Raw genomic sequence first — 18563 nt, 5'->3', positions numbered from 1 at the left:
GGGGAAAACAGAGAAAATTTGGGGGTTTTGGCTCAACAGCCACTCACCATCAGTGGGTCTAACAGGGCTGTGAGGATGGGGGGCACACACCTGCGTATTCCAGGAGGAGTGGAGCTGTGCACCAAAACACACCTTGGAGGCAGCAACATCAGATAAATGAAGTCATTGATTAAAAAACCCCAAAACAACCCAAAAAAGAAATGGCTACTTGATCTAAGCTTTTGATCTGCTCACCAGTAGCTGTTGCCCAAACGCCATCAGGGAATATCCAAAGCACACAGGTTATTCACAAGGGCACAGAAGTGCTTTGCTGCCAGTGCTCAATGAGTGACAAATGAAATCCAGGCATCTCCAATTGGGAGAATCATTTGCCATCTGCTCTTCATTCACTTGGGAAGTCTTTTCATACTGGGATGGGAGAGATAAGATCCAAATGATGGGGAAGCTACAGAGAGAGAAACATTTTGTGTCTTTTTATCCTCTAAGAAATCCCATAAAAAGCCTTTGAGTTTGGTACAAAGGTAGATTTTCAGGCTCTGAAACAAAGCATTTCTGTTTGAGGTGATGAATCTTAAAAGGAAGAAAAGGACATTTTTCCTCTTGGCAAAGTTTCCCAAGCTGATCAGTTGGATCCATTTAATGAAATTTGGGAGGGTTTGCCTTTGACCAGCAGTGTTGGGATCAGCAGCAGAGGATGGAAGGGCAGCCATGGATCAGCCAAGGGAATTCAGTTTCAGGAAGATTGCTCCTGAAAGGGACAAGAAATTTCCTCCTCGAAGCAGCCCTGGAGACATCTCCCATAGCAGCAAAAACTGAGCCAGCAGAATGGAGAAATTTTGTACAAATCATTAATAAGCACAAAGAAATGCTACAAAATATTTATTGTCAGGCTGTTGATTGAATTCCAGTTGTGGGGAGACATCTGTTTGTCTTTGTTCGAGCTCAGGAAGCACCGTGAAGCATTAGAAATAATTCCAGAGTTGTTACATTTGTGATTTCATTGTAGTTCTGGGTTTGTTCTTTGATAAAGCACATTCAAAATCACAGCAGATGCCAGCTTTCAGCATAATTTTTGAAGGATTAAGTCTTATTCTGATCAGGTTTGAAATAAAACAGGTAAAGAGTTTCTGAACTCCTGGTAAATCCCTTCATAATTAAAAAGAAGGGAATTTGTTTCAAGCCTAATTTGAAGGATTTCTTTAGGATGATACTGCTGAAGTTTGCTACCCACCTTTATTATAATTAATAACGTAATTACAATCAAAAGGGATCTGAGTAAAAATTCTGATAAGAAATGGGGATTTTGATAACATTGGACATCATGGAAAAACTTGTTTGCCTATGTGAAAATCAAGGATTTTTGTCCCTCACTTTTGACATTGTTTGACCAGACCTGCAAGGCACAGAGGTCAAAATAAATTCCCTTTTTTTATAGAAAGTAACAGAATCAAGAGACTTCACACGTCCACGTGTCCAACAAGGAAACAAATTCAGAAGCTGTTATTTGAAGAGGCTACAGGAAATTCAATTTAAATGGTTCCCTTGAATACATATCTTCTAAGTGAGGTTTGTTTGGATGACACCTTTGCTCTGGCTTTCTATTTGATCTGCAGAAATATTTGTCTGGGGATTTTTTTGCTTTGTCTGGGGTTTTTCATGGAAGTTTTCTGTTCAATGATTACCACAAGCCCTTGACTCCAAAGGACACAAATTGCCAGGTCCAAGAGTGGAAATCATGAGTGATGGACAAGGGAATAAGCTCCAGCCTCCACCCTGGGTTAGAGATAAAACTGAAATCCTGAGATGTGAATTGTTTGCTTGTGGAGTCAGGATGGGTCCAAGATGTCAGCAGGAATATTTGGTTTGTTTTCCCTGATTTTTACAACTCTTTTCCATGCCTGTGTTTGAATGTAGTTGGTGCATTTCAGGGAATTAAGATCCAGTCTTGCTCAAGTAGTGGGTTCAGCAGGAGAGAGAATTTAGTGAGGAAGTACAAAATAAAAAATAAAATATAAAATATACAATATAAAATAAATATACCATATGCAACATGCTATAATACAATATACAACATGTGATACATAATATACAACGTGTGATATACAATATACAATGTGCAATATACAATGTACAATATACAATACACAATGCACAATATACAACACACAATACACAATATACAATACACAATATACAATACACAATATACAACACACAATATACAATACACAATATACAATATACAACACACAATATACAATATACAATACACAATATACAATACACAATATACAATACACAATATACAATATACAACACACAATATACAGTACACAGTATACAACACACAACACACAACACACAATACACAACACACAATACACAACACACAATACACAACACACAACATACAACACACAACATACAACACACAACATACAACACACAATACACAACATACAATACACAACATACAATACACAACACACAATACACAATATACAATACACAACATACAATACACAATATACAACACACAATACACAATACACAATATACAACACACAATATACAACACACAACACACAATACACAATACACATGCATGACCAGGGAAGCCAGCAGCGATGGAAAGCTGCTCCTGCAGATAAAACAATTGAGTCAGGGGAGAGAGCTGGTGAAGGCAAACTCTTGAGCACCTTTATCAGGAAAAAAAGGAGCTGGATTGGCTGTCAAAATCCAAAGGGAGAGAATGAGATTAGAAAATCAAATGGCAAGGCCTCTCCTGTTCCTCTTTGTTAGGGTTCAGCTGGGCATCCTTCTGAATTTATATTGGCATTATCTTTGGACATGTGGAGTAACTGGAAAATACAGCTGATATTGAATTGTTGGGAAATTTCCCCTAAAATAGGAGGACTGTATCCTAATTTGCAAGTACAGAATATTCAGAATAATTCAGGATATAAACCAGCTCCTAAATAGTCAAACCCATAAACTTACTGTTTTTTCTGTCCCAGGAAATGCCATCATAGCTTAATTTAAAAAATCCAGATACTCTAAATCTCTAAAATAAAATTTTAGAAATCCTTGTATTATGTAGCACCTCAGACTTAATTAGAATACAAAAATGAACTTCTGGGAAAGGTCTAAAAATTCTGCTCAGTCACTTTTTTTTTATTGCCTTCCCAATAAGGAAAATAAATTCTATTTTATATTTGCAAAAGGTTATTTTAGGATCAGCAACACCTCAAAAAACGGGCGCTTTTTACACTATCTAGGTTGTACTACATTTAGTCCATTTTCCTCCTGCAGGTGAAGGACTGTGACAGATCTGAAGCTAAAAATAGTTGCACAATGACTGAAATAATACAAAAATGATACCAGGAGCCTGCCATGGATCTCTCTGGACATGGCTGGTGCCTGAAATCTGTAATTGTGGGGGAAGAGCTTTCAAAGGACTCCAACTGACTTGAAATTCCATGGGCATGGAAAGCTCTGGCTGCAGGGAAAGGGCAGCTGCTTTTAGCTGGAAATTTTTCTGCTTCACCCCTGAATTACTGCTCCATAATTTGAGATTTTATTTAGTTGAAATTCCACCCTGATTTTTTTTTTGTCTGTATGTATATTTCAAAATAATGTATTTTGACTCGAACTAAAAACCATGCACAGGTTGAAAACCTCATAAAAGATATCAAAAGGGTTTCTTTTTTTATCTTGTGATCAATATCACCCACCTGCTAATATTAAATATGGATTCTTGTTCAGAAGTTCTCCCACCCAGAAATTGCTGGAAGCTTGGAGTTTATTCTATAGGATTATTTTTCTTCTAATGGCATCCATTTCCCTAATGTTTAGGGATTAACTCTGCTTCTGGATAATTTTAGGATAATTAAATATAGGAAAATATAGAATTATGGAATTATTCAGGTTGGAAAAGAGCTTTAAGAACATCAAATCCAACCATCAACCAGCAGCTTGACAAATTAACAACAAATTAAACCTTGTCCCCATGTGCCACATCCACAGAGAGGGGCTACAGCCCCATCCATCCATCTGGAATTTTATTAGAAGTGAAGTAAAAATTGCATTGTAGAGACAAGCATGGCCTCTTTTTTTTACAGGGAAAAATATTTCTGCACAGCATGAAGAGCATTTGTTTGGCAAAATTGCATCAATTCTCCTCTTCTTTCCAAGGGAAGAATAAGGCAAGTGGGTAAAATATTATGGGACCTTCAGAAATTAGATTTTTTTCCTTCTTTCATTCAGCCTTGTTAGTGTTAAACCCTCCAGTGCCCCTCTCCAATTGCCAGATTGATTGAAAAATGCAGATTTTGATAAAAACACTGTCTGTTGTTTCATCTGGCTCTTAGTTTCCAATTCCTGGGAAAAAGTTTCTCTTTTTATTGCTTATTTTGGAATGGCTTCAATTTAACCCTGGAAGGAAGAGCTGGATGAGATATAGGCAAAATGGACAAATAGAAACTGGTTTTTCTATAAAAACACCCTGAAAATGCACCTTGCAATCTCTCTCCTGCACCCAGATGGCAGCAGGATGCTCTTTATAACACAGGACAGCACTTCACAGTGGATGTTCAACATCCCCACTTATGTTTACTCTGATTATTTAATCCACTTTAAATAAAAACCAACACCACCCCCAACATAATAATTGTAAGGCAGCTTCGTGACCTCAGAAAAGCTGGGTTAAACACAGCTCTAAATTCTCCCACCACAAAAATCTATACAGAAGTGGAATAAACAGCTTTGGATGTGCAATTTCTTTTATTTTCTTTTTTTTTAAAAAAAAAGGAGGAGGAAGGATCTGAATGTTTAGGGCTGTAATACATCCTCGTGGGATTTAGGTCCAATTATCTGCATTTTTCCTGGATTTCATCTATCTCCTCAAGTAATTTAGCTCATATCCACACTTAGCCCAGGTCTATTTAGTTATGGAGACCTTGATTTAATGAATGCTGAGCTGCCCAGGCAAGGACAAAAGTATTGTTGAGGCTTAACAGTGCTGAGCATGAACTAAATACAGCTCTGGTCAATAAGATCCTGGCTTTTGGGAGGTTTTTAAGGAGTTGCTCATGGAAAACTGAAGTTCTGAGTGTTAACTTTGGAATTTAATAGCTGGGGGACAAAAGCAGTGCACACTGAGGGGAAAATGCAAATAAAAAACAACTGGAAAAAAAGCAAGCTGGTGATGGCAGAAATGAAAAAGAGGCTTTAGTTCATCTCTTGCCCAGGTTTTTTTCATTGAGCAACAGCAGTGAGACAAATGTAGCCTTGCCTGGACCACAGGCAATGACTTCTCCCTCCACAGAACCCAACCCTGTCCCTGGTGTCTGCAGTAAACCCAGGAGCAGGCAGAGCTCTGGTGCTGCACCAGTACAAAACCATCAGTATTTGCACTGGGAACGCACCATTCCTGCTCAAAGTGGAGCAAAACTCCCTGCTCCTGGCTCCTCAGCAATGGGAAACTGGGTAAGGTTCATAAACCACATCCAGAGGGTGCTGAAGGATCAAGCCTTCATTTTATGTGCTCATAAATCCTCTGAAGATAAAAAGCCATCTTTTATTTTAAAAAGTCTCTCCAACTCTTCGTTTGGGAGCCAGTTTGACTCTGAGCCCAAGTGCACGTTGATCAACCCTTTACTATTCAGGTGGATTTCTGGGTTTAACACATTTGCAGAGTATAAAGGAGTGGCTGTTGTTCCCTGCTGGGGTTTGTGATTTACAGTGGTCACTTTAGGTAGCCACAAATGTATTCTAAACTTCTCAGAAAATCATCTGGGTTTTGTGCAGGTATAGTTGGAACCTTTGAAATTGGAGGATAAGATTTTCTGTCTCATACATTCAGCACCAAACCCACCAAAATTCAGAGTTTTTAACAGACTGAAAGGCTGGGAGAGTTGGGAACATTCAGCCTGGAGAGAAGAAGCTTTGGGGTGACTTTCCAGTGCCTGAAGGAACTGCAGGAAAGATGGAGAGAGACAACTGAAAAGGGATGGAGGGAGTGGAAAAGAGGGAATGGCTTCAAACTGACAGAAGGAAGGGATGGCTGGGATATTGGGAAGGAATCCTTCCCTGGCAGGGTGGGCAGGCCCTGGAATAGAATTCCCAGAGAAGCTGTGGCTGCCCTTGGATCTCTGGCAGTGTCCCAGGCCAGGCTGGATGGGGTTTGGAGCAGCCTGGGACAGTGGGAGGTGTCCCTGGGGGTGGAACTGGATGAACTTTAAGGTTCCTCCCGACCCAAACCAGTCTACAACTCTGTGATTTAATACACAGTGATAGAAACATTGTGACACAACAATTTCTATTTTGCATGCATATTTTATTTGTTTCTCCTCTTATCTACCTTTTGTCCCATTGTATAATTTTTCTAGGATTGAAAAGCAGGAGTGACAAGATGGACAAGGCAAATGAGTTTGTCCTGTAGTGTCCGAACTTTTGCAAGGGGAAATTGTCTTTAGAGGATGGTGCCAGTGCCTGGTGCAGACAGTGTGGGAGAGCTGGAAAGAGCTGGAAGGAACAAGGATAAGCAGCTTTTTCCATCACTTGGAAGAAGATCATCTTGGGAAAAAAGTCACTCCATCAGGCAGTGAATTATCTCAGCTGCTAAAGGTTTCAAAGTTTCAAGGCCACTCTTACCAAGCAGTGGCAGAGGCGCATTTGGGGAGCAGCACGGAGACGATCCATCATTGATGACAAATCCAAGTTTTCCTGTTAGGATGTGCAGGAGTGCATGGCAGACATCTGTTCTCCGTGCCACAGCAGCAGCCACCACTTGTTCTCTCAGCTCTTTAGAGGAGTAATCTGCCAGAACCTGAGCGGAATTACCTGGGGCATGGTCACGTTAGTGCACGTAATCTGGGGAAGAATGGTTCTCTGAACAGATGAATTCATAAATTATGGATTTTTGACATCTAGATGCATCACAGGAACCCTGTAATCAGGCACTTTTTGAAGTACAGTGCACTCAGAACACTCTCAGACCTTGCAGATGTGATTAAACCAACGTGCCCTGTGCTACTCCAGTGAATTCCAAAATTCCAGCCTTCCCACACTGCTTTTCTCAACATTTAACTTCCACCACTCTCCTGCTTCCATGAATCCACCTGAGCTGCTGCTGTGTCACTGAAGTATTTTACTACTGAATTCTTTTATAAACCAGCTTTCCTGGTTAGGTCTTCTATTTTCAGATACCTAAATTTAGTGCATATTCAGAACATTCTCTCTATACAATCTATATATAGCTTATTCTATTTATATAGATATATCCTTATATCCCCTAAACAGTTTATATAGTTTTTCTCTCTTTATATAAACTATTTTTATAGTTTACATAGAAATTCTGTCTTTTTAGGAACCATTTTTAAAGAGAGTTTACACAGATATCCTCTGTTTATCTAAATTATTTTATATGGAGAATATAAAGAACTCTATCTATGGTGTTATGTGTAGAAATAGGTGATATTTATATAGATGATATTTTAATTTTGTTTATATTTATAAATTTATATAAATAATTCTCTCTATTTCTATTTTTTATATTTCTATTTCTATTTGTATTCTTTCTATTTCCATTTCCATTTTTATTTTATTTATATCTATATTTTTATTTTCATTTTTAATTAATTTTTAGTTTCAGTTTTAACTTGTAGTTTTATTTTTGGGATGCTCTGGCTCTCAGGAAGGTTGGGTTTGTCTCCAGGACGGGAGCTGTGGATGCCACCTGTGACCCCGCGGCCGATGACGCACGCGCGGGATCCGTCCACTCCTCGAAATTCTGCGTCCACACAAAAGCCCAGCCTGGTCTGGAGAGGCTTCCAAGCAGCTCAGGATTTTTCAGAGTTTCCATTAAAGGTCTGAGGGCAGTGGGGATTTGATTTCCTTTTCCAGAGCCATCTGTAAGCCGTGGTGGGGAACAGCTGCTCCTGCAGCAGGTGCCAGCTCCCAGATTTCCTGGGAGAGAAGCTAACGAGGTTTTAGGAGGTTTTAGGCTGTCAGATCAAGATTGTCATTGGATGTTTCTGGTTTTCCTCTATTAAGCAGCCACTGTGTTTATTAAAAATTAGGGGTTAAGCACTGGGAACAAAATATCTCCCTTGAAAAGCAAAGGGACTGGGGAAAAAAGGTGTAGGGAGTGGGAATGGTCACAGAGAAGAACCTGTACTGGAAGTCTGTGTGATAAAGACAGGTTCTGATCGTATTTGAAGAGTTTAGTCATAATTTAATCTGGGGAAGCAAGGGGAGAAGCAAAGTGGAGAGATAAAAATAGATAAATATGAGTAAGCCACTGGTTTAAAAGGCAAGGAAGCAGCTCTGGTGCAGAAAACCTTGGCCAAGGCTCACCCAGCAGGGCAGAACCCAGAACAGGAATTAAATCCTGCAGTTGTGTGTTCAGGCTGATTCAGACAGTCCTGTTGATGGGAAGAATTAACAAATTCTGGAGTCCCATTCCCAGTGCTGAGCCAGTGCTTGAGCCTGGAGCAGCCGTGTTGGATGAGCTGGGCTCAGTTCAGCTTCTGATGCTCCTCGGGGTGCCTGAAGAGCTCAGTCCAAATATCCTGTTGATTTATTTTTATTTTTGTTTATAATAAATTTTCTGGTGCTCTGCTTCTATTTATCCAAGAATTCAGTATTCTATTTATGTCCTCTTTTCTTTTGTAAAGACAAACTTTTTACAGCTTTCTCTAATTCATGGCATTATCTCATTTGTCTTCCAGGTTCAAAGGATCACCCTGAGCAGTTTCAGACCATAACCAGGTAACTTAGGTTATTGATTTCCACCAATCAACCCTCCAGGTTATAGAGGCCAAAGACAACACTGTAAAATAGAATATTTTATCTCCAACACTTATCCAGACTCAAATGAACTAAAATATTTCCCTCAGAGAATCTATGGGCTGGTGATTTCACAGTTAATGCACAGAAATGTAATTAAATCAAAGGAAGTTCTTGTTTTCATTCCCACAGTTTTCAGCAATGATGACAATAAATACATTAATTTGTTATCATCCTAATTCACTGAATTGTCACATCCTTTTATTAGGTCAAATAAAGATACTGCACTGAATAGAACACATCTATCAAAATTTGACATTTCGGTTTTGTTGATCTTCTGAGAAATATTTATCTGGTAAACATTGATGACCGTTCTGTCTATTTTAATCATCATTCTCAGCTATCTTGGACAAATATTTAAATGACTGCTGGGGCTGAAATGCAGATAAAACCCCCCCTAATAATCTCTCTGAGGGTGTTCATAACCCAATTACTCGGGGCTTGGAACCTTCCCATTGAGTTTTTTCCAGTCCTGTAACAGAAATCACTCAAAGCTGAAGGTCTGGATCAAATAAGTTCTACTTGTGTTTTTATTATATAAATTGCAAGAGCTTTTTGGAATATTTTCATTTTAGACATTAGGGCTAATTTGTCTCAGAGTTCACTTATAAAATGATGTTAGAAATAGTTGTAACAACAGAATATTTGATACGGAGAGTTGCCTGGAGGCTTGGAAATGATTCAGTGGAGGGAGGCAGTTTCCCAAAAGAAAAGAAGCTTCTTTTTTTTTTTTTTTTTCCAACAGAATATAAAGGTCAGCCCATTTCAGAAATATTTTAGTTATTAGTGGAGATGCTTAAAAGCTTGAAGGAAAAATTGTGAATGTGTCATTCCCAGTTTAGAGTTGCCCTCCAGCTCATTTGGTTTTAAGATGGTCTCACTTTCATATTGTACAGAAGATTTGAAGATAGAAATGTCACAACCAAAGGAACTCATTATCTCTGTCCTTAAATTTGGTGGAATTCCATGCATTTTTACATCCTGAGTGGGGATTATTCAAGCACTGCTTCATCTAGTGATAGCTGAGCCAGCAGACACGAGAACAAACACAGCTTTTGGGAAAACCACTTCATTACCCCAGTTTAGAACCAGCTTTTTACAACTCCTGCTGCAGAGCTGTGATGTTTAAAGTCGTTGTTTTACCAGAATTTGTAAGAAATTCAGCAGAGCACTAATTCCATGAGCCTGAACCTGGTTTTTTCCCCAGCTTCTGCTCCGTAACTCCTTTTTCTCTGGAGACTTTGGAAATGATGCTGTTCTGGAGGTTGAATGAAAAGCTCTCCAGGGAATACAGACACTTTATCTGGGAGTCAAAGGAGAGGATGGGGAGGGTTTTCTCTGCAGGAACAAAAATCTGAGGCAGGTTCTTGAGTTCACTGAGCTGTGCTTAAGAAGAATTAATTTCTTAAGAAATAATACCTGAAAAGCAATGCAAACAAACAACTTATTGAAAAAAAAAATACTTTACCTGTGATGAGAATTGTATCTGCTTCAGTGAACCTGAGCAGGTTCTTTTGTTATTAATGCCTCCTGACTAATTTAGTTGCTAATACCTGCTAATTCCATTTTTATCAGCTCAGAAGAAAAACCAAACCCCGTCATGAAAACGCTGCCTGTAGCCAAATAAAATCTCTGGTGACACATTTAAAACAGGTTACACGAAACTTCAAGCTTGGTGGAGATTAAAAGGCAGTGGGAAAGTTCTCTGAGAGTCTCAAAGGGTCTCGGTGCTTAACAGCACTCAGGGAAACAAAACTTTTGCGTTCTGAAATAGATTAAGGACAGAGGATGATGTGCCAGGGCCTTCCCATCCCCACAGCCAAGAATTCCTTCCCAAAATCCCATCCATCCCTCCCCTCCAGCAGTTCAAAACCATCCCTCCTTGTCCTGTCCTTCACACCCTTGGAAAAGGTTTCTCTGTATCTTAAAGTTCTTTTCTGACCTTAATTCTGTTATTTTGTGATTTTAGCCCTGGTCTAATTCGTTCTTGGAGGTGAAAGGGAAATCTTTACCCACGTGAATATCTGCAAATGAAGAACTGCCTTCACTTTTCAAAGGCACTACAGACCAGAAGATTTAAATCAGCTCTGATCCCTTCTGTTTCTCAAGGTGGAGCATGCAAACCATGGAATTTTGGCTTGGAAAGGGATGACCAGACCACAGAGATCTCAACATTTAACAGTTTTTTATAACTGTTTTTTATTTCCAGAACAACATGCAGCTTTGGGGCTGACCCAACCCGGACAGGCAGTTCTGGACAGGATTCTGCTGGATTTCAGGAGAATGCTGCAATAGAAATTCAGGGTTTGTATTTTCTTTATCCACTTCATTGATCTGCTTCATCAAATTCCAGGGAATTGCAATTACCTGTGGGAAGAACACGGCTGGGAATGTTTTCTGGTGATCCAGTGCTATCTCCTTTCTTTTTTGTTCTTCTACTGCCAGGAGCTGAACCAAAGCTGGCTCCTTCCAAAGGCAGTACCTGTATTCCTTACCCACATCATCTTTAAATTCCTAAGGAAGTGTTGGTGTTATCAATCCCAGTTTTACTCCTCTTCTCCAAGCTCTGTGGAAATTCCTTTGGCATTTCCACAGCTGGGCAGGCTCTGCTCACCTCAAACTGAGCTGAAGAATGACTTGTAGCAAAATATCTGCTCATGAATGTGAGCTGGCAGAAGGAAGAGCTCCCAAAGAACAGTGGGATTCTCCTAAGGGAAGGCTTGAGACCACCAAGACTGAGGGTTGAGGATAAAAACCTCCCTGATATCAGCAGGAAGTTTTGCTGGAATCACAGTCACAACTTTTTCCCACTGCAGGTGATGCCTCTGCCATCCCTTCTGTGGCTTGATTGGCAGGGAGCAAAAAATGGGAAGTGGGAAAGCCAAGGAAGGCTGAGAAAGATGCAGAGAGACAATTTATGAGAGAATGGAGGAGCAGGACAAGGGGGAATGGCTTCAAACTGACAGAGGATAGGGTTAGGTGGGATATTGGGAAGGAATTCCTGGCTGTGAGGGTGGGGAAGCCCTGGAATGGAATTCCCAGAGCAGCTGTGGCTGCCCCTGGATCCCTGGGGGTGTCCAAGGCCAGGCTGGATTGGGATTGGAGCATTCTGGGACTGTGGAAGGTGTCCCTGCCATGGCAGGAATGGAACAAAATGATCATTAATATTCTTTTCAAACCAAACTGTTCCGATTCTGTGATGAAAGGAAAAATAAGAAGGGAAGAGCTCCTGACTTTCTCACACCCATTCAGAACCACCACAGTTCATCTCCTGGAAAATAAATTTATCACCAGTCAAAGCTGGCAGCTCTGTTTATAGCCTGCAATTACTCCAGGCCCCATAAATGTGGATGGAATTAAGTGTTAATATCTGTCTGTGTGAGGAGTGCAGCAGCACATCAGCACTGTTATTATATCAAGGTAATTATTGACACAAGTCTTCAGCTGGATCTTAATGTATTTATTAAGAATTCTTTTACAATCACTGTTGCTCTCCCATTATTATGGTTTTATTCTTTGTTCAGCTGCTAAATGATAACCTCGGAAAAGATACTTGTAATAATAAACTTTGGACATTGTTTTTAAATGTAGAATATTTTTTTCAAGCATCACTTATTAAGCCTAGCACTCATCAGTATTGATTTTTCCAGGAAATAGAATTTCCTCATCTGATAGCACAGGAATAAAAGAGGACTGAACATTTTTTAGACAGTTCTCACTCAGCAAATTATTGTATTATTGCATTGCCTTCATCCCTTCTCACCAGAAATGAGTGTACAGAGGTTGTTAACACCTAAGCAGTGAAGGTTACAATAATTTCTTTGGAAGTTTGACTTGGAACAAAAGGATTTTGGGTCAGATAAACACTCTACCACGAGCTAAATTAAATCTTTTTGCTGGATACCAGAGCCAAAGAAGCAAAAATCAGGGAGTAAACTTCCCACAGTCAATAAACCATAAGTAACCTGTCAAATGTAAGTAAAAGGGGGAAAAAATAAGGCAATGTTGAGATCTGCAAACCGGAGCAACAAGGCAGAAGAGTGAGAAAATTAATGCCAACACCTCATAGAAATCACCAGTGGCTTCAGCTGAGTTTCTCACAAGTAAATGTCAGCTGAGCCAGAGGCAGCAAACACCTCTGGAACTTGGATATTAAAATTACTTTGAAGGCAAATACCTGGAATCCAAGGAGAAAGGTGCCAGACGTGGAAAATGAGTAAAGCATTAATGAGTGAGGAGAGGCAAAGCAGGCCCTGGAGCTCTCTGTGCTGATGTTCCCACCCCTGGGTTAAATCTCTGCCATTTTGGGCAAGGTTTAATTTTCATTAACTTCTCTGTTGACACAAACAGATCCTCACCAGGAATCCTTTCTAATTCCTATCTTGTTAAAGCAAGCTAGGACCCACAAAAAGCATTTTTCCCTATTTCAGCTGCTCATTGGAAAGCTTTCACTACTCATTTAAATACTCATTTCTGTATTTTCATCTGCATCATCCATCTTTTTCCCAAAAAATGTATTTTTCCCTGGAAAATTCATGTCAGGAATATTCCCAGACCCTGGTGAGAGCTGAGCCAAGACATGGCTGGGACAATAAAGGCATAGCCAGAAAGTTCCAGAGTGCTGGAACTGTTTGTTCACCATTGAAATTCCTCTCCCCAATCTCAGCCCTACTCAAACCCTTCTGCTTAATTCCCTTTTGCTTTTTCTTTTCCAGGTTTTGTCCATTTTGCTGGATGAAAAGGGAAGGGCTCAAACAGCATCCTCTGATCTGAACTGGCTGGGTGTGAACACGTGGGAAAAAGAAAATGGGGATTTTTCCACTGCCACAAAAAGCTGGGATTGAGTTTTTTCCACTTAAAGGCTGTTTTAATTAGGACTTGAGTGTCAGAAATATCTTTAAAATTATCCTAAACAAAAAATAAAACCCTCTTTTAATCCCATAGCTACAGCAGGGTGAGTTAGAAGCCAAATTTAGTGGTAATTCCTACATTACTCTGTCTTTAATTATCGTGGCCCAGCATCATTCCCACACTTATCAATCAAAATTGGAAATACGACACAAATTCATCTGCTACTGTGGCTTTTCCCTTGTATTTCAGAGTTTATATAACACAACTCTCATAATACCTTCAAGGAAAAAAAAAAAAAAAGAAGAAGAAATAGCAGGCAAGAAATAGATGTCTTGGTCTTTCATCTAAATTTAATGAGAAAAAGAGTTGCAATGAAATTAGAGATGTGCTGAACTATCCATAGGAGATTCCAAGCCATTATTAGCCTGCTCACCCTGCTACTTATCTTCAAATGCACACACCAGCAGCAGAAAGGATTTAGGTTACATTTTAGTAATCCAAATCTTGTAGGTACTGGGGTTTAGTGAAACTGGAGCACTCGTTACTATAATTTTGCTACAAAAAAAAAATCAGTATTTAGTGAAGTGAGAGGCCTGGTTTAATGTACAAAAGCAAGGAGTTTGGGGCTCTGGCAGTGAGGTTGGAGTGTCAGTCTGGATTGCCAGCCCTAAAGCTGAATTTCCTCGGGTTTGGGGATTTGTCAAGTATTTAAGAGCATAGAAATGTAAACTTTCTTCTTGATGATATTCAAACCTCTGTAAAACAGCCTTTGAAAAAGGGGAAAATACAGGAGGAAGAGGCCAAATCAGCAACGCTGGTGTGGCTGTGGTTAGGAACAAATCCTGGTCTTGTATGGCCAGAGTGGGATTTACACATCCAAGGTCCCTCCTAACCATGGATGAGGAGGAGCTGGGATCTCTCAGGAGAATTTTTGCCTCCCTCTGCCTCAGTTTCCTGGAACTCTTTTTCTGCTGGTAAAGCTTCAATTTAACTGAAATGCAATTTTAACTGGAAATGAATATTATATTCATAATATCATGGCCCTGGGTGTCTGAATAGCATTGATCAAAAGCAATAAGTGTGATGGAGAAATTAATTGGAAAAAATCATCATCAGAGATACAAAAACTGCATCTATTTCTCTATTAAACTAAAACCTCTATTTCTCAGTCATCCACCTCATTCTCACTACAACCCCTCTGTGAAAGGTGCTGTGGAGGGAGGAAACATCGCTGTGTAGAACAGACGTGTTCTAAAAATAACATTTTGTGGTGCTTGGAAATGTTGAGGATTGGGTTTAAATCTGCAAAATTCAACAAATTGTGGACACCAGCACATTTTAACAGTGACTCTGAGTGCTACTCCTCCTCTGTGTCCCCTTGGCAGTGAGCTGGGAGCTCCCCAGCCACTGATTAACTCAGGTTATCACAATTAGAGGTCTCCCAATTAATACAAATCAGAATCCAGCGGCCCTGTCAGACTCAGAGCTGCTTTCCTGATGGCAAATTCATGAGTAGCTGCTGCCTTTAGCTTTGACACCACTTGTTAGGGAGCAGGAAAACTCTGATTCCTTCCAGTTCACCATGAAAGAATGGAAAGCAGCCACTGATAATTCTGAAGTGGTCTTAAAAATGTTGCCTTCCAAATATCCCTGCTCAAATCGAACTGCCCTCAGCTGGGTTTGTCAGCAGGGACTGATCTGCAGTGGGGCTTTGGAAAACAAAGGCCAAATGTTTAAAAGAAACTCTCTGGAAAGGTTTGGGATGGGTTCAGACACGGTGGGAATGCTCAGAAGCTTTAGAGCTGAGGGCAAGATTCTCACCAAACTCATCAGGTCCTGGCTGGTGGAAATTGCTGTGGTCTTTAATACTTGTAGCTCTGGAAAGTTCATTAAAATTAAAGCTTTGTGTAATTAAGCAGCTCTTTCAGACAGTTTCTCCCCTGTTCAGCTGGTTTTAAACCCAAGGTTTTGCTTGGAAGCTCTTGGTGATATCTGAATATTTCTCCTCATGTCTCTGCCTATATTTATCTGATTTTCTGGTAAATCCTTCAGGGCTGAATCTCCTGAATCAATTATCCAGGCTGCACTCGTGGAATCCAATTCAATAATTCAATACTACACCCCAAAAAAAAAAAAAAAGGAAAAATTAGACCTATTTTTAGAAGCTCAGTTCCTCATTCAGCTTTTTCTGTACAACTAACTGCAGCTGGGGATCATTTTTCATATTTCCCTATCAGTGTTTTATCAGCTTTTTCAGTTTGGGATGTTAATTGAACTGAATTAATTCTTACCAACACACTGTGAGGAAAATGTTACACCCAGAGTTTTAGAAATGGTACCTAATTATTGACATTTTAATGGATTTAAGTTCTAGATACAATATTTGACCTCTAACCTAAAAAGTGGGGATTGATGTGGCACAAGAAAATAGAATTTCATGATACAGCAGCAAAAGGAGACTGATATTTTGTTAGAAGTGTTTGCACATGAAATGTGCTGTGAAAGTTAATTTTATTACTAAATTGGTATACAAAGCTGAATCCCCAAAAGGGAGCTCAGCTGTCAATTCTTCAAGCACAATGCTACAACTAAAAATAAAAAATTCAATGTTCACATGAAATTTCTTGGCTTCAAGCGTGCAGAGCAGATTGTGCAGCTCTTCTTGCTCCTGAATACTAATTTTACATGTAAACATTTCCTTATTCTGGGCAGGATTGCTCTTCATTTGCCTCTCACAATCCCTGGAAAACTGGAAAATAGGAAATTATCTCCCTTACAAAGAGAGGCTGGAAATAGAATAGATATGAAACTACAGATGAAAGGGTCTTAGAAGTAAATTGTGTGTCCAGTGCTGCTTTTCAGCATCCCTGAGCCAGTGGCTCCTGTTCCCATGGCATTGCTGCGCTCCCTGCTATCACTGAAAATCCTGCAGGAAGTGAATTTGGGCTGAATTTGGCCCAGGGGGTGAAATAGTAGAAGTTCAGCTGTGTTTTGCATCAATTTAAAAATAAAAATTCCTGTGCAATTAGTGAGATTTAACGAGGTGATGGCCAGGGGAGAAGGGGGAAGATGAAGCTTTAGCTAAGGCTGGTCTTTTCTACCAACAGGTAACAGGATGAAAATGAATTTGTGTCTGAGATCTGGGGACAGCAAAAATAGTTTTTTATTAATTAAGTACCTCTAGCACAGTGTCCTTCCCATGGAAAAAAAACCACAATTTTCTCCTGGAATAATGAAGTATCCAAGGCCAGGTTGGACAAGGCTTGGAGCAACCTGGTCTAGTGGGAGATGTCCCTGCCCACAGCAAGGGGTGAAAAATAAGATTACACTTGACATTCTGCACCTACAAACCGAGTTTGCTTTAGTCCCTTGTTCCTAATTTAGGTTTTCCTGCTGTATCACATTCCTGGGGCACCCCTGGGCCATAAAAGCCTTGTTTTCCTGACACAGGAGTGCTGTGATTCCCAGCCAGGTGTGGATACACTCCCTGCATTATTTATCCTTCCAGGAGCATGGAAATCCTTGCAGCCTGTGGCTGCTTCAGGCTGAGACCTGATTTAGATTGGCACAGAAAGACTTTTTGTTGCTGTTTTCCTCTGCAAATAATCCCATCTTCCTGCAGACATTCCTTTATTAATTCAGCTGTTCCCCAAAGTCACCTTCTCTACTCTGCTGGTTGGGTTCTCCCACTGCAAAAAAAAAAAATAAAATAAACTTTAATTTGTGGTTTGTAGTTTGTAATTTGTGGTTGGTTTGATGTGGCTGCATTTGTGTAAAAGCAGCGGTGCAGCACCTGGAGGAGCAGCCAGGACAGTAAAAGTGTGTTAAATCCCAAACCAGGGGAGCTGGGCTGGGAGCTTGATGATCTTGGACATCTTTTCCAGCCTTAATGATTCTGTAATTGTCTCATTCCCCACCTGCCAGCTCCACCCTTCTGCCATGCCCTTGAACACTCTCCTGGTATGTGTAAAATTGGTTTTTAAAGTGGGATTTTAGGGCTTGAAAGGTGCAGGAGGACTTTGCTGAGCACACAGCCATTTCTTAGATGAACTGAACCGTCTCTTCCCCAGCTTTGTAAAGAATAATTCAGCTCCATAAATGTCTGGGTTTTCCATCTGACCCCGAAGTCAGGGAAATCCTTCCTGTGGGAGCTGAAAGCAGGAGCAGGTGCTGCAAACCCCAACATCATCCCAGCAGCAGAATGTTCTCCCCTGGCGTTTTAAGCTCTTCTCTGACAGCTTAGCAGGCACCACGAGCTGAGCACTTGAGCATTTTAGAGCTAATAGGAGAAGCAGCATCTTTGCAGGGTGTCATTAGGAGATGACATTTGCAAAAGAGAGTCAAAGACTTATTAAAATTTGATGTGAGCTTCAGGAGCCTCTCGAAAGTGAATCATCCCCCCCGTTCCAGCCAGGCTTTGTGCTGACTCCCAGGTTGGCATCCCCCCGTCCTCTGAATTTTAGGAGCTTTATGAATTCACGATTACAGAGTGTCAGGAATTCAAGGACCAGCTTGCCACGGATTTGGATGGAAACATTAAAAATTCCTGCCTGGAATTGCTCTGGCCCACCAGTGGGAGCAGAGCTGCTGGTTGCTGGTGGAGGGGAAGCAATTAGAGGAGAGGCTGCTGCTCAGAGCTCCTGCTCTTGGTTGTTGCAGGTTGTGAACATGCTGAGAGCTGTTTATTTGAGCAGAGACTTACTAAAGGGAGTGATAGTCATACATTTGGGTCAGTGACAATTTTATGTAGAGCTGTGAAGTGCTGCTGGTTTTTTTGTTGTTGGTTTTTTGTTGGTTTTTTTTTTTTTTGCCTCCCTGGAAACATGGGCTGTAGCAAAAACAAATTGCTGTAAAGAGAAGCA

General features: G+C 40.3%; 1 long non-coding RNA gene across 5 annotated transcripts in view; it reads left to right on the top strand.

Annotated features, from left to right (window-relative positions):
* Positions 1-15617, top strand: part of LOC111933303 (uncharacterized) — a 39022-nt gene extending 23405 nt beyond the window's left edge. Inside the window, exons 2-9 of one of the 5 annotated variants that reach the window (XR_015274339.1) lie at positions 1436-1566; positions 4122-4205; positions 6390-7185; positions 7697-7869; positions 8733-8772; positions 10820-10959; positions 11060-11154; positions 13566-15617. This is a non-coding gene — a long non-coding RNA (uncharacterized LOC111933303). Of the gene's footprint in view, positions 1-1435; positions 1567-4121; positions 4206-6389; positions 7186-7648; positions 7870-8732; positions 8773-10819; positions 10960-11059; positions 11155-13565 lie in introns of all 5 variants that reach the window. The other 4 variants (XR_015274340.1, XR_015274338.1, XR_002866625.2 and 1 more) reach the window with 4 other exon arrangements.
* Positions 15618-18563: the final 2946 nt, after the last annotated feature.

This window comes from Cyanistes caeruleus, chromosome 10 (genome assembly GCF_971803275.1).
Source record: "Cyanistes caeruleus chromosome 10, bCyaCae1.hap1.1, whole genome shotgun sequence".
NCBI classification, from domain to species: Eukaryota; Metazoa; Chordata; class Aves; order Passeriformes; family Paridae; genus Cyanistes; species Cyanistes caeruleus.
Note: the sequence above shows the minus strand (reverse complement) of the source record. Positions and strands in the feature narration are given on the sequence as shown.